Raw genomic sequence first — 15427 nt, 5'->3', positions numbered from 1 at the left:
GGGGGTTTACTCTCGTGGAAGACTTAGGAAAGGAAAATAAACTGATGGTGTTTTTTTTGTGATACTTTGTTCATGAAGAGAAAAGAATCGTCGAGGCAGAATGTTTAAAAAAAAAGTAATAGGAATGAAATATATCCTGAGTCTAGGGGATTTTCCTCTCTCTCTCTCTCTCTCTCTCTCTCTCTCTCTCTCTCTCTCTCTCTCTCTCTCTCTTTCCTACCTCCCCCACCACCTATTCATCACCTTCACCCTCCTTCCCTCTCCTCCCCACCATTCCACCCTCCTCCCCCACTATCCCCCTCCAACTACACCCCACTACTCCCTACTCCCCACCACCACTACTCCCTCCTCCCCCCACCCACCTACTCCTATTCCCCACCACTACTCCCCTCCCCTACCACCACTACTCCCCATTCCCCACCACCACCTCCCCCTCCCCCACCTACTCCCTACTCCCCCCACCACCTACTCCTACTCCACCTCTCCCCACTCCACACCACCACTACTCCCTCCTCCACACCACCACCCTCCCTACTCCCCACCACCACTCCCACTCCCCACCACCACTACTCCCCCACTCCCCCACCACTACCCCCACCCCCACCACTACTCCCCTACTCCCCCACCCCTCACCACCCTCACCTCCCACTTCCCACCACCACTACTCCCTCCTCCACACCACCACCTCCCTACTCCCCACCACCACTACCCCTATTCCCCCCACCACCACTACTCCTACCCACACCACCACTACTCCCTACTCCACACCACCACTACTCCCTATTCCCCACCACCACTACTCCCTACTCCACACCACCACTACTCCCTATTCCCCACCACCACTACTCCCTACTCCACACCACACCACTACTCCCTACTCCCCACCCTCACCACTACTCCCTATCCCCACCACCACTACTCCCTCCTCCACACCACCACTACACCCCTATTCCCCACCACCACTACTCCTCCTCCACACCACCACTACTCCCTACCCACACCACCACTACTCCCTACTCCACACCACCACTACTTCCCCCACTCCACACCACCACTACTCCCTCCCTCCACACCACCACTACTCCCATTCCCCACCACCACTACCCCTACTCCCTCCACACCACTACTCCCTACTCCACACCATCACTACTCCCTACTCCACACTACCACCACTCCCCCACCTCCCACCCACCACTACTCCCCCCACTCCACACCACCACTACTCCCTCCTCCACACCACCACTACTCCCTACCCACACCACCACTCCCCATCTCGCCCGGTACCTGCACACATCCTGCCTCTGCAGATTGGTACACTTTTCTCAGTCGTATAACAGGCGTTCGCTACATGCTCACTATTTCTTCTCGTGCCTCTCCCCTCCCTCTCCCTCCCTCCCTCTCCCCTTTCCCCTCCCTCCCTCCCCATCCCTCTCTCTTCTCCCCACCCTTACCCTCCCCGGGTAGTAGCGTGCGTTGGGCCGGTCGATGCTAGGAGTGTTGTGGCGTCGATACGGGTGATAATCCTATCGTTATCATACATGTTTGTCGACCTTAGGTAAAGTAAGACACCAGAAAGAGAGAGAGAGAAGAGAGAAGAGAGAGAGAGAGAGAGAGACTCACTCACTCACTCAATGTTTTAGTGGTAAAGATTTGAGTGTGGATCTTTGTCGACAGTTGAATTCTTTCAATGGACTGAGAATTTTTTGGTTGTGTGTGTGTGTGTGTGTGTGTGTGTGTGTGTGTGTGTGTGTGTGTGTGTGTGTGTGTGTGTGTGTGTGTGTGTGTGTGTGTGTGTGTGTGTGTTTACCTGAGCGCATGGATGGGTGTATAGGTAGAATGGTGGGTATGGATAGAGAATAGAGGAGATGGATGGGGATTGGATACCTGAATAGATGGAGGATTGATGGATAGGGAAAGGTGGATGACGGAGGGGAAGGGAAGAAAAGGAGAATGGAAAAAAAACTAAATTGCGGGATAGATGGAGTCATGATTGAAGCATATGAACAGAAGGATGGTGGATGGATAAATGGATGGATGGACGGATAAATGGATGGATGGATGGATAAATGGATGGATGGATGGATGGATGGATGGATAAATGGATGGATGGATGGATGGATGGATGGATGAAGAAGGCGTATAGATTCTAGTATAAGAGGGTGGGATGGATGTCGACTTAGATAAAAATGGATGAATGAATGGAGAAACAGAGACAGACAGACAGACAGACAGACAGACAGCTTGAATCAATTTTATGAGAGTCAGATCTGTCATAATTATCTCTCGTGAGTATTAGTTTGGACAAGATACCACAGGAAAAAAATAAAGATGGAATGAAAAAAGGTTTAATGGAGAGAGTCACATCTCTGAAATAAATTTATTCAATGAGGGAAAATATCGGTTTCAAAAAAGAAAGAGTTATTCATTTATTGTGAAGTGAAGAATATTTTTTTTGGGGGAGGGGGGGAGGGAGGAGTGGGGGATGATCATTCTATTCATTGGTAGAAGAAAATTATCATAGAGGAAATAGATGGAAGCGGCAATGGATGGGAGAGTAAACATACATAGAAATTGTAGAGGAAATGTATACACACACACACACACACACACACACACACACACACACACACACACACACACACACACGTGATATGTAGAAGAAAAAAATAGGGTTTTTACTGGAGTTTATAAGCCATAAACATTAATGATGACCAAGTCCTCCTCCCTTTTCCTCCTTCCTTCCTTCACCTCCTTCCCTCCCTCCTTTACCCTCCTTTCCTCCCTCCCTCTCCCCTTTCCTCCCTTCCTCCCTCCCCATAGAGCTGATATTCGTGTCTCCAAATTACAGGCCGATTTCTGTTCCTCCTCCGTCCCTCCCTCCCCTGACTCACTCCCTACCCTCCATTCCTTCCTCGTTCCTCCCTCATTCGCCAAATTAGAGGCCGATTATTCCTTTCTCCCGTGTGTGTGTGTGTGTGTGTGTGTGTGTGTGTGTGTGTGTGTGTGTGTGTGTGTGTGTGTTACATTACCATACACACACATATTATACATGGTACATATCTATACATATATAGTTATCAAATTTTCTTCTCCCCGTCAGTTGAAGAGAATCATTGTGGTGTCAAACATTCGTGTATCACTTTCACTGTAACTTCACTGTAACAGAGGCTGAAGTACGTCACCTGAGACTCACTCTACCTGTCGGAAGGAGGGTGATGGGGGGGGGGCAGGAAGAGAGGAGAGGGAGGAGGGAAAGTGGATGAGAGAAGAGGGAAGGGGTAGAGAGGAGAGGGAGAAAGAACGGTGGGGGGAGGAGAGAAGAGAGGTGGGGAGGAGAATAACAAGGCGGGAAGAAGGATGAGAGAAGAGGAAGGAGGGAAGAAAGGTTTAGGAAGAAGAGAGGAAGAGGCATAACGTGCATGAACTGACAAAACAATACAGAGAGTTCCAATAGAGAGTGATATCTGATAAGTCTCTCTCTCTCTCTCTCTCTCTCTCTCTCTCTCTCTCTCTCTCTCTCTCTCTCTCTCTCTCGTTAAAAATGCCAGTAAACAGAGAACGTAATGACGGTGATAATAATAACATAATTAGTTTAATAGGATGTAATTACTACCAGCGACGCTTATTACCTGGTCGCTAGTTATGTGTTAGCTGGTCTCTATGTGTTTCCTGGTCTCTACTTATTTGTTACCTGGTCGCTATTTATGTGTTACCTGATTTCGAAACCAGACGAGTGTCAGCCTCCCCTTGTGGTGTCCCTGTTAATATTCCTTATTTTAGTAAGAACATTGTTATACCTGAATCCCGTTTACACCTGTCACTGCACGATCACCTGAAGATTAGACACCCCAACTTATTTTACCTTATTATTAAACACTTTAAATGCTAACCTAATCTAACCAAATCTAACCTAACCTAACCTAACTCCACCAGGTAGCCTTAGGATATTTAATCATCAGGTGACATAAGCTGGGGTGCTAAGCTTCACTTGATCCGATTGAGTTCTCTTACTATGGCTTCTGTTTACAAATATTGTGGTGTAATAATGTCGCCTGCCGTCTCTCTCTCTCTCTCTCTCTCTCTCTCTCTCTCTCTCTCTCTCTCTCTCTCTCTCTCTCTCCATCTTTTTTCTGTATGTTTTCTATTTTCAGTTTTCTTCGACCATTTTTTTAACTGAAGTAATGGCCAATAATGGTCAACGTGGAATAAAGAGCAAGGTCAGAGGTCATCAGCGAATGTCACCCTAGGAAACATTTACAGTTAACGAACGATCCTTATGAAATTCTCACATTTAAAAAGAAAATTAAAAATCTCAAAATTTTATATCACTCCCGACCATCTGACTCCACTGACCTCCCAAGAAAAAGGTCAGAGGTCATTAAAATTGACCCCGGTATAACGTTAACACATTATCAGCAAGGTCAAAGGTCACTGTTGAATGTGTATCAGATTCTCGTAGGTAGAGCTTTGTATTGTGTTAAGATCAGGCCTTTTATAATACTTTGTCCTACTTGTTAAATGATTAAGCTAACAGTAATGATGGACTATTACCGTAGTTGGTACTCATTATATCTGTGTCGTACTCAACTTATTCGACGGGTACTCATTATACCTATGTCGTACTCAACTTATTCGACGGGTACTCATTATACCTATGTCGTACTCAACTTATTCGACGGGTACTCATTATACCTATGTCGTACTCAACTTATTCGACGGGTACTCATTATACCTATGTCGTACTCAACTTATTCGACGGGTACTCATTATACCTATGTCGTACTCAACTTATTCGACGGGTAATCATCATATATGTCGTGCGTAAATTACTCAAATGGTACTCACCGTTCATTCTGCGGGAGTTGGAAGCCATCCAGGGCCCAGGAGATGGTGGGTGTGGGTGTGCCTGAGGCGATGCACTTGAGGGAGACACTGGGCCCTGGACTGAGCGTCTGGCTGATGAACTTGTACTCCAGCTCGGGCGGGGAAGCTGTGGAGGAAGGCATTATAAGATTAGATTTCAGCTGTCACGCTCAGTTTGGGGCCTACTCATTAGGACTTAGCCTGAATACGCACCTGAAGTCCTATCATGGGATTAATTTTATGTCTTGGAGTAGCCTCTCATGCCATCAGATTCTGTGTTATGTTCACTCAGAGGGAGCTTCACAGGTCATATGAAGCTCCTTAAGAGTTTATGAAAAAATCTGAGGTATGGGTATTTTAGTTATGTTATACCAAATGTCTTTCTAGGGAATATTAAAGCCAGTTTTTCTATCTTAGGAAGTGTGAGGAGGAGGAGGAGGAGGAAGTAACTGAGAGGCCAAAGATGTGTTTACTGAGTGGCCGTCGTACCGAGACACAAGTTACCATGGCAAGACAACTCGATAAGCTCACTTAAGGGTGACGTCGACACTCAAGCAACAACCAGGTAAGAGAGATGTGAAGTTCTATGTTGAAGTTGATTATGGATAATGTGGATGATATGTGGTATAGACACTCAGGACCTAAACAAAGGAACATATCACGTACACTCAGAGGCACACGTCACGTACACTCAGAGGCACACGTCACGTACACTCAGAGGCACACATCACGTACACTTAGGAGCGCACATCACGTACACTCAAGGGCACATATCACTTATACTCAGAGGCACACGTCACGTACACTCAAAGGCACACATCACGTACACTTAGGAGAGCACATCACGTACACTCAAGGGCACACATCACGTACACTCAAGGGCACATATCACGTACACTCGGACCAACAGCCACCCAAAGGAGCTCAGAGTGAAGCCCCAAGACACTCGACCGACATAGACGGCCCTGTCAAGCGGCTATCTCGTGCGGGACCATTTTTCTTCCTATGTCTCCTCAAATCCCCGGCAAGATAGCGATGGTTGTTTGGCATATTGGCTCCTGGTCCCTGCCTAACCATCTGGAAGACCTGAGCTCGGGATAAACGAGGCTTCCCCAATAGCCAGATATGTTTACCTCATCCCGATACGATACTCCGAGACCCGGATAACCTGGATCTCGAGCCTCCTGGACCCAGTTATGGCGGATCTTGGTAAATTTATGGTTCGTTTTGGACGGGTTTTGTTTATTTAGAAACTTTTTTGTATATATGATAGAGAGAGAGAGAGAGAATTGAACTACACCCCCCCCCCAAACACACACACACACACTTAATGAACAATATTTATCTTCTCTCATATTGAATTAGTAAGTCGTCATAAAACACTGAACCTCTTTTTAAGGCTCCTTTCACTCTTGGGGATTCCCAGACCAGCGTGATCTTTACAAGTGACCTTCTCTACAAAGGTCACCGACTCTAGTGACCTTTATGTAGCGAATCACGAGGAAATGAAATGAACTCATGTATTTAGTAATATTGATGCGTCTGGTGTGTTTAATATATTTTATGTATGATAGTAAGTAAAGAGTTTATCATTATTTGATGGCATTTAGCTGATTACTTGTCGCACCTGTGGTTGATTACCTGACTATAAGTGCCGCAGGTGATAGGTGATGAGACGTATTTATTAAGTTTATTATTATTATTGTTTTTATTATTATTATTATTATTATTATTATTATTATTATTATTATTATTATTATTATTATTATTACGCTTATTAGGTGGAGGTGATAGGGCACTAGCTGGCCGGGTCGGATGTGTCACTGGCCGGGTCGGATGTGGCACTGGCTGGGTCGGATGTGGTACTTGCCGGGTCGGATGTGGCACTGGCCGGGTCGGATGTGGTACTTGCCGGGTCGGATGTGGCACTGGCCGGGTCGGATGTGGTACTTGCCGGGTCGGATGTGGCACTGGCTGGGTCGAATGTGGCACTAACCGGGTCGGATATGGCACTTCTCTGGTTAGGTGTAGCCTCGGTCTGCTCAGGTGTGGTAATGTTCCGGGTCGGGTCAGCGGAGCGTGTGAGTGGAGGTGACGCCGGGTGGGTGGAGAAAACTAACTTTGTCTGTCATTCTTTTACCACCCTCCAAGGGGCCTGTCCACCCGGCCATCTACACCCGTCACCACCACCCACCCACGACACCCAGGGTCATAAAGACAAGGATGGAAGGATGTTGAAGGATTATGAAGGATATTGTTGCGGTATGTGAAGGACGATGGGGAGGAATTGTGGATATTTTAAGGATGATGGGAGGTGTGGATGTTAAAGGATTGTGAAGGATGATGAAGGATGTAATTACCGAAAGATGCGAAGGAGTTAATGGAAGAAAGGATGAGGCAGGAAAACACACTGGATCACCGCTGTTATTATTGTGGTTGTTGTTGTTGTTGATATTGTTGTTGTTTTAAATATTCTTATTATTAACTAATATGATCTACGATATTAATTTCCATATCCCTTTGAACACTATTATCCTGAATTAGTACCCCAACACACACACACACATACACACAAACTCTCACAAACACTCACAAACACTCACAAATATACTTGAAGAATACAAACTAACACAAGTAAACATTACTAAACACACGTTATCATAAAAACTTTCCCCAAAAAATATTATTTCCCCGTCAAGGGTTCAAATTCCTTACTTTCTTGAGGGGAAGAATATCATATCTCCCCAGATTCCTCCGGGGAAATTAACCTGGACTTACTAACCTCCTGGTAAATATTAGCCTGAAATTTCCCCATGTAAACTTGGGTCTTGGTGGTGGTGGTGGTAACAGTGGTGGCTGTCTGTGTTGTGTGGTAGTGATGGTGGTGGTAATGGTAGTAGTGGTGTGTTGGTATTGGTGGTAATGGTATTGGTGGCAGTGATGTTGGTGATAATGGTAGTAGTGGTGGTAGTAATGATAGTAGTGGTGGCAGTGGTGTTGATGGTATTGGTACTAGTGGTAGTGGCCGTGGTGTACGTGTTATCGTACTTGTCTTCCATCACCAAGAAGTTAAACCGTGTGTCAACTTTTGTTTTAGTGGCGTCTGGTGAGTGTGTGTTGGCGTCATGTTGTTGGTGAAGATGTTGGTGTTGGTGACGATGATGGTGTTGGTGAGTTGGTGGGGGTCAGCGGTAGTGTTTGTTTGTGTTTGTTGTGTGTGTTTGGTGTTTTTTAAGACTACTGTGTTATGAGGTACCTGAGTGTTTGTACTGTAGGTGTGTGTGTGTGTGTGTGTGTGTGTGTGTGTGTGTGTGTGTGTGTGTGTTTAATTGAATTTAAACAGTTTATTTAGCCAGAAAAAACACAGATACAGAGTGGATAATAATAACAATATTAACATGGCTGAGCCAGTTGAGAACCTGAGCTCTCCTGTAGGCACCTGATATATACTATACATTTATCTCAAGGAAGTATTATGTAACGTTTAGTAACATCTGGAATAGAGATTACCATCGTCTGCAAATATGTTGTATTTTATGAGTGTGCTGGTGTGGACTATGTCGTTTATGTACAACAAAAACAGTACTGAACCGAGAATGGAACCTTGGGGGACGCCATACAAGATTGGCGAGGAGTCAGATTGGTGATTATTATAGCAGACATACTGCATCCTGTTGGACAGATATGAAGTAAACCAATTGTGGGACAGGCCCCTAACGCCGTAATGTTCAAGCTTTGAAAGGAGGATGGTATGGTCGACAGTATCGAAGGCTTTAGAGAGGTCCAAGAATATGCCGACTGTGAATTGACTGTCATCAAAGGAATTTAAGATGTCATTAGTAAAGGATAGCAGAGCACTCTCAGTCGACCTTCTAGCTCTAACTCCAAACTGGGAGTTTGTAAAGATGTGATTGGCACTGCAGAAGGAACTTAGTCTACTACATGCTAGCTTCTCCAGTATCTTACTCAAGGCTGGAAGGACTGATATGGGCCGGTAATTCTTGAAGAGACCTTTGTCCCCAGATTTTTTATATGCTGGGTGAACTTTAGCAATTTTCAGTTCATCCGGAAAGACACCACTAGTGAAGGAGGAGTTACAGATGTGTAGGAGAACAGGTAGTAATAAGTGGGCCACTTTCTTAATGATGCTCATCGGTATAGTGTCTTCGCCTGCTGCTGCATCTTTGGACATTTTTATGATGGCCAGTAATTCATCTGTTGTGACAGGGGACAAGAACAGCACATTTTGCTGTCTGTTTTGCAGGTAGGCTCTAAATTCCTCATGGTGATCAGGGATGCTCTCTGCAAGATTTTTGCCAACATTACTAAAATATTCATTGAAGTGGTTGGCAATAGGGGAGTGTTCCGTTACAACTGAATCATTTATCATAAAAGCTGAGTGAGGGGCCGAAGGCTGAGTGTTCCTGTTCTGAATAGAATTTATGACTTTTCAGGTTTTCTTACCGTCGCCTGATGCTGACTGGAGTTTATTTGTATTATAGCTACGTCTGGCGTTTCTAACTGCTTGAGTTACTCTATTTCTGATACTTCGGTAAGCATCACTGAAAGTTATGGGTCTTTTTGCAAATTTCCTTTGGAGTTTGTGTTTTTCTTTTATCATTATCTTAATTTCGCTTGTGATATAGGGTTTGGAAATGGATACAGTTTTCACTGACTTAGTCTTTAGCGGCAAGCATTGAAGATGCAAGAGAAATTGCAGCTGTTCACGTTAGGGTTGTCGGAGGCATAGACAAGATCCCACTTAGCATTCATTAGGTCTTTTTTCAAAATGGAGCATGTTGTCGGCGCAGTAGTCTCTGTATTGTACTGAGACTCGACTAGACCTTTCAGGTCTTGTGGCTGTTTTATGCATGGCAAAAACTGGGAAGTGTACTGAACCCTCTGTAATTCTTCCCCTGTGGATCTTTGTGTACGCTTATGCTCTACGTGTTCTCACAGGCAAGGAACCGCAAAACTGATCCCTGGCATATTGGTAACCGCGGTCTTGTGTGTGACGCCCTCGACAGTGACAAATTGACGGGCGCGCAGTGACGGGTGTGGGCGGTGGGGGCAGGGGAGGGGAGGGAGGTGTGGTGGGAGAGTGGCTTTGTTGGTAATGATGGTGCTTGTTGAGGCTCTCTCTCTCTCCTATTTTTCTTTTCCACGTTTCTCACTTTCTTCGTTATCTTTTTTTATATTATTCCTCTGTGTGTTATATTTTGTAGTCTTTTTTCTAATGCAATACAAACATTATGTTTATCTTTCTCACTTTTACCACCAGTTTTTACCTATTTCCGCTTCTGCTCTTCATTTTAATTCTTTCACAATTCCATGTTCCATCCACCACTAATCTTTCCCTTCTCCACTTTCCCATTCCATCTCAGCTGTTCCACATTTTCGCAATCATTCACCCTTTCCATTCGAATCTTTCTCTTCCAAAGTCTCTCACTTCTCCCGTTCCATCCACCATTAATATCTCCCTTCTCCACTTCCCCCGTTCCATCTCAGCTGTTCCACATTCACTCAATCTTTCATCTGTCCTTTCTTGATCTCGAGTTCGATTTTCCCAGACAATCCACTCTAATTGCTTGCACTCTACCAGTCTTTCACCTGTTGCAGATTCAATTTTCAATCTCTTGCAACATAGAGGGTGTGTGTGTGTGTGTGTGTGTGTGTGTGTGTGTGTGTGTGTGTGTGTACGTGAGAGAGAGAGGGGAGGTCTAGTGTGTGTGTGTGTGTGTGTGTGTGTGTGTGTGTGTGTGTGTGTGTGTGTGTGTGTGGCAGCAAAGTTCAACAACACACGATTATTTACACAGTCTTTTATTAACCATTCACTAAACGAGTTCTCCCTATAAGCATCGATAATTTGCCTCATCGTTTACCCTCCCCCCAAAAAAAAAATAATAATAATAAAAAAACAAACATGATATCTCAGCTCACACGCCGCCATGTAAAATAATTAAGTTCCTGTGATCTTTAACACGGGGCATAGTGGGGGAGACTGGAGACCTTCCCTCTCTCTAGTGTTGACGAGCTTTGACTGACATGACTGGCAATGAGCTAATATGTGTGTGTGTTTAGGATCTCTCTCTCTCTCTCTCATAATTAATAATAAACTCTAAGTCTGTTTATAAATAGGTCGACGACTCTTGAAATCATCAGTAATATATTCAATATAATGTACAGTACACCTCCCCTGAAGACTTGTTATCTTCGTTTATTTTTCGTCTTCTCCTCTTCCAATTTCTTCTTTTCGTCCTTACTTTCGTCGACTTTTCTTTTTGTTTGTCTTCTATTTCTTCTTATTTATCCTCTTCTTGACCTTCGCATTTTTCTCTGTTATTTTTCACTGTTTTGTTTTATATTTCTTGTTCTCCCATATCCATTGATTTATCGTCTTCTTCTCCTCCCTCTCCTCCTATCATCCCTCCCTCTTTTCCTCCCTCTCTCCTCCTCCCCTGCCTCTTTCTCTTCTTTTCCCCCTCTTCATTTTCTCTCCCTTTCCTCTTTCTTCTCCTCATCCTCCCTCTTTATTCTCATTTTCCCCTATTTTTCCAATAAACAATATCAAATCAACACATCGTTAACCACTAAACTAATACAAACTACTTCATCCGCTTCAATCACCATCCGACCGGACCCCCCTGGCCCCCCCTCCCCCGACCCCATTGACCCCTTCCCGGACCCCCTCCCCCGAAAAAAATTATATATATCCCACATAGATATAAATTACGTTTTGATATATGAAAAGAGCGAGGCTTATAATCTGATATAATTGATATAGGTTGATGGTTAAGTGAATTGAGGGTGGTTGGGAGGTGATAGGTGGGGGGGGGTAGAGTCAAGGGGGAGGGTGTAGGTAATATTGAACCTTATTTGTCTATATACGTGAGGGTGAAAGTAGCAAACACTCACTCTGTCGTAGTAGTAGTAGTAGTGTGTGTTGTTGTTCATCTGTGTAAAGTGTTTGGTAATTGGTGAGGTAACGTGATATTCCACGTGTTAGCTTTGTAATATTGCGACAACGATGGCATTAGTGGTGGTGATGGTGGTGGTAATAGTGGTGATGGTGGTTAGTAGTGGTGAATGGGTGATGATACCTGGATGTTGGTGAATGGTAATGAGTGGTGGTGGAGAGAGGAAGCTGAGTAGTGGAAGTGGTGGTGGTGATGGAGTGAGGGAGAGAGAGTTGGTGGAGAGGAGGAGGTAGTAGAGTGAGGGAGAGAGAGGAGGGGAGTGGTGGTGGAGTGAGGAAGGGAATGGTGATGGAGAGAGGGGAGAGGAGGTGGGGTGTGTTTGTGTCAAAGGTGGGAGGCAAGAAGTGTAATCATAAGTGTGGAATATTAATTTGGTAATAACGGTATATTGCTTATGATGGCACAGTGGTGTGGAGAGGAGGTAGGGGTGGAGGTGAAGGTGCAGGTGGAGGTGATAACAGCGGTGGAGTAAAGGGGTGGAGGTGGTGGTGGTGGTAATAGTAGTGGAGTAGAGATGAGGTGGAGGCGGTGGTGGTGGTGGAGGTGGTGGAGGTGGTGGAGGTGGTGGTGGTGGTAGTGGAGGTGGTGGTATTAGTGGTGGAGTAGAGAAGAGATGGAAGTGATATTGGAGGTGGAGATAGTGGAGGAGTGGAGAGGAAGTAAAGGTGGAGGTAATAGTGGTGGTGAAGGTGAGACTTGGAGTAGAGGTGGATGTAGAAGGTGTCAAGGCCTGAAGGGAGTAACTGCAGTAGGTGAGGAATATTATAATTGTGGTAACTGGATACTTCTCACTGTCTGTTGTGTCCTGTGATGTAGAACTGTTTGCATTCAGACCTGAGGGGCCGGTTGTTCGAGTGTTTTAAATAATTTCTCTGTTTTTTTTGAACAGGACAGTATTTGGTGGGTTATAGGCACCTGGGAGCTCGGATGTTTCTATTTCGCTTACTACTACTACTATTATTATTATTATTTACTACCATACATTACTATTACTACTATTATTTTACTATTACTATTTACTACTAATACTATTTCTCACTACTACTACTTCACTACTACCACTACTAACCACCACCACCACTACTACCCCACCACCACCACCACCCACCCCACCACCCCACCACCACAACCACCACCACCCCACCACCACCACCCACCACCACCCCACCACCACCAATCACCCCACCACCACCATCAATTCCACCACCACCACCACCTCCATCACCACCACCTCACCACCCCACCAACTGTCTCCACCACCACCACCACCACCAACTGACCAACTCAATCACCACCAATCACCACCACCACCACCCCACCAACTGACCACCACCCCACCACCACCAACTGACCCCACCACCACCACCACCCCCACCACCACCACCACCTCACCACCACCTCACCACCACCTCACCCCACCACCGACCACCACCTCACCCCACCCCACCACCTACCCACCACTACCTCACCACCCCACCTCACCACCACCTCACCTCAACCTCACCGACCACCACCTCACCACCACCACCACCTCACCACCACCACCACCACTCATCACCACCACCACTCACTACCACCACCACCACTCACCACCACCACTCACTCACTCACCACCACCACCACCACCACTCACCACCACTCACTCACTACTACCACCACCACTCACCACCACTCACTACCACTACACCACTACCACTTTTTTTTTTTTTTTTTTTCAAATGGCCTGCAGCCTCCCAACAGCCACACCCTCGCCACCATTTATTTCACTCATTAATCCATCCCAATACATAAGCAACCATCCCATCTGTGTTAATTATTGAGCCGCAGATGCGCATTCGTGACTGTAGCCTCACAGTCGATATCTGCAGCAGTTGATTGAGTAGGGCAGCTCTCGTTCCTGAGTGGTGCCGACTTAAGGAGAGAGAAGGACAGTCGACATCTCTATCTAGGCTGTGACATAACTTCTGGGCTGTTGCTTGTTCGGAGATCAGCTCCAGCTCATGCGAGAAACATCTTGGCACTGGAATTCATTCACCAGAGGTTGTGAACATTAGAGGAGTGGGAAGCTGCTCTGATCAACATTTTGAATTCTCTCCCATGTCCCCTTCTCTTTGTCGTTCTTGTTCCTCCTATGCGCAGCATCGAGAGCTAGGTTGCGGTGACAAACGGCCATGGGATCAAAAAATCTTGATGTCGAAGAAGGCTCGCTGTCCCTGCCCAGAATCCTTCGAGCACTGACGTCCACACGGGCTTCTGTTAGATGTGTTTGAAGTCCTGTGTTGGAGGATCTTGCCATCCAGTGGAAGGAGGGTCGGTTCTACCATGACGTCCTGGCAGATTTCCTTCAAATATATTTGCTGTGAGATCCTTACTCGTCATGCCTCATGTATATGAAGTCCCTCTTCTGGTAAAACCATGGCGTGATCAAGATTGGGAGGGCAAATCCATCTACTGGCCAACCGTACCTTAGAGCAATGGCATCTGTAAATTTGTTTGTTAAGGCTGAAACCATTTGCCCTTATCGGTAACGTAGTTAACCAGTTCGAGGCGTGCCCACCTCCCGCGCTATAGCTATTTTTTTTTGTCAGATTTTTCTAACCTGCAGCAATAGTTGCTGCAACATGTCATTTTGGTGTGCTGCTGATCTGTTGTAATGGATCTACGGATCTTATTAACTTCTTGCTGGTGTCCATTTCCGGCTGTATTCTGGGCTATTATGTGGTCAGTGAGGGCTGCCGTGAGCTTAAGTGAATTCTTGATGTTCAGAGTCAGCAATCTCTCTGGATTAGTTAGTCCCATCCTCCCAGTCTTGGTGGAAGTGCAAGAAGTGTTCTTTCTACTGGGGTTAGTCGTGGTGTTTCACTAGTTTGGGAATGAACTTGACACTGATTGCTTTCCAAAGGGGTGAGGAGGGGTCGATCTCAGGATGGCACGATGTAGTCTCCAAACGATGCTTGACTCTATGTGTGGATGCTGCAAAGGCCGTGACAGGCTCCTGTGTGTTAGCAATTCCGATAGAGCATGGATTGCTAACCCACTTATTCACCTTTCCCTTAGGTACTGGGTCTTTAAGTCCGAAGGTGGATCACTGCGCCTAGATGTCTTTGGCCGTCCTTAGTTATTTTGTTCTTCACTTTCGTCGAAATCTCTACAGTCTGACTATAATGACCAATGATGGAAGGATTTGTGGCGGTAAATTTATTTAGATCTCGTTACCAGGTCCCACCACTTTTTGATGTCCTCCACTTTTCTCCTGCTCCTGTGAGGTCATCAGCATATGCCACTTGTTTGACCCTAGTTGTTTCATACTTTATTTCTTGTTGGAGCACTGATAGGCTTGTTGCACACATTGTTACTGCAACGGGGTCTCCTGTGTTGTCTCGGTCGATGTAGGATGGTATCACTTTAGAGCCTTGTTGTTTATTTCTTAGAGGCTGATGCGATTCTTATACAATTTTCAACACATCGAAGTTGGACACTTTACTTGATTCTATGTTGTGCTAGTGCTAGTTTTATTGGTTGGTGCTTTTATAATCTAGTTTTATAGTATCTATACTAGTAGTAATCTATTCTACTACTACTACTAC

This window comes from Homarus americanus, unplaced genomic scaffold, assembly GCF_018991925.1.
Source record: "Homarus americanus isolate GMGI-L3 unplaced genomic scaffold, GMGI_Hamer_2.0 scaffold32550, whole genome shotgun sequence".
Classification (NCBI taxonomy): Eukaryota; Metazoa; Arthropoda; class Malacostraca; order Decapoda; family Nephropidae; genus Homarus; species Homarus americanus.
This window is presented reverse-complemented; position numbering follows the sequence as displayed.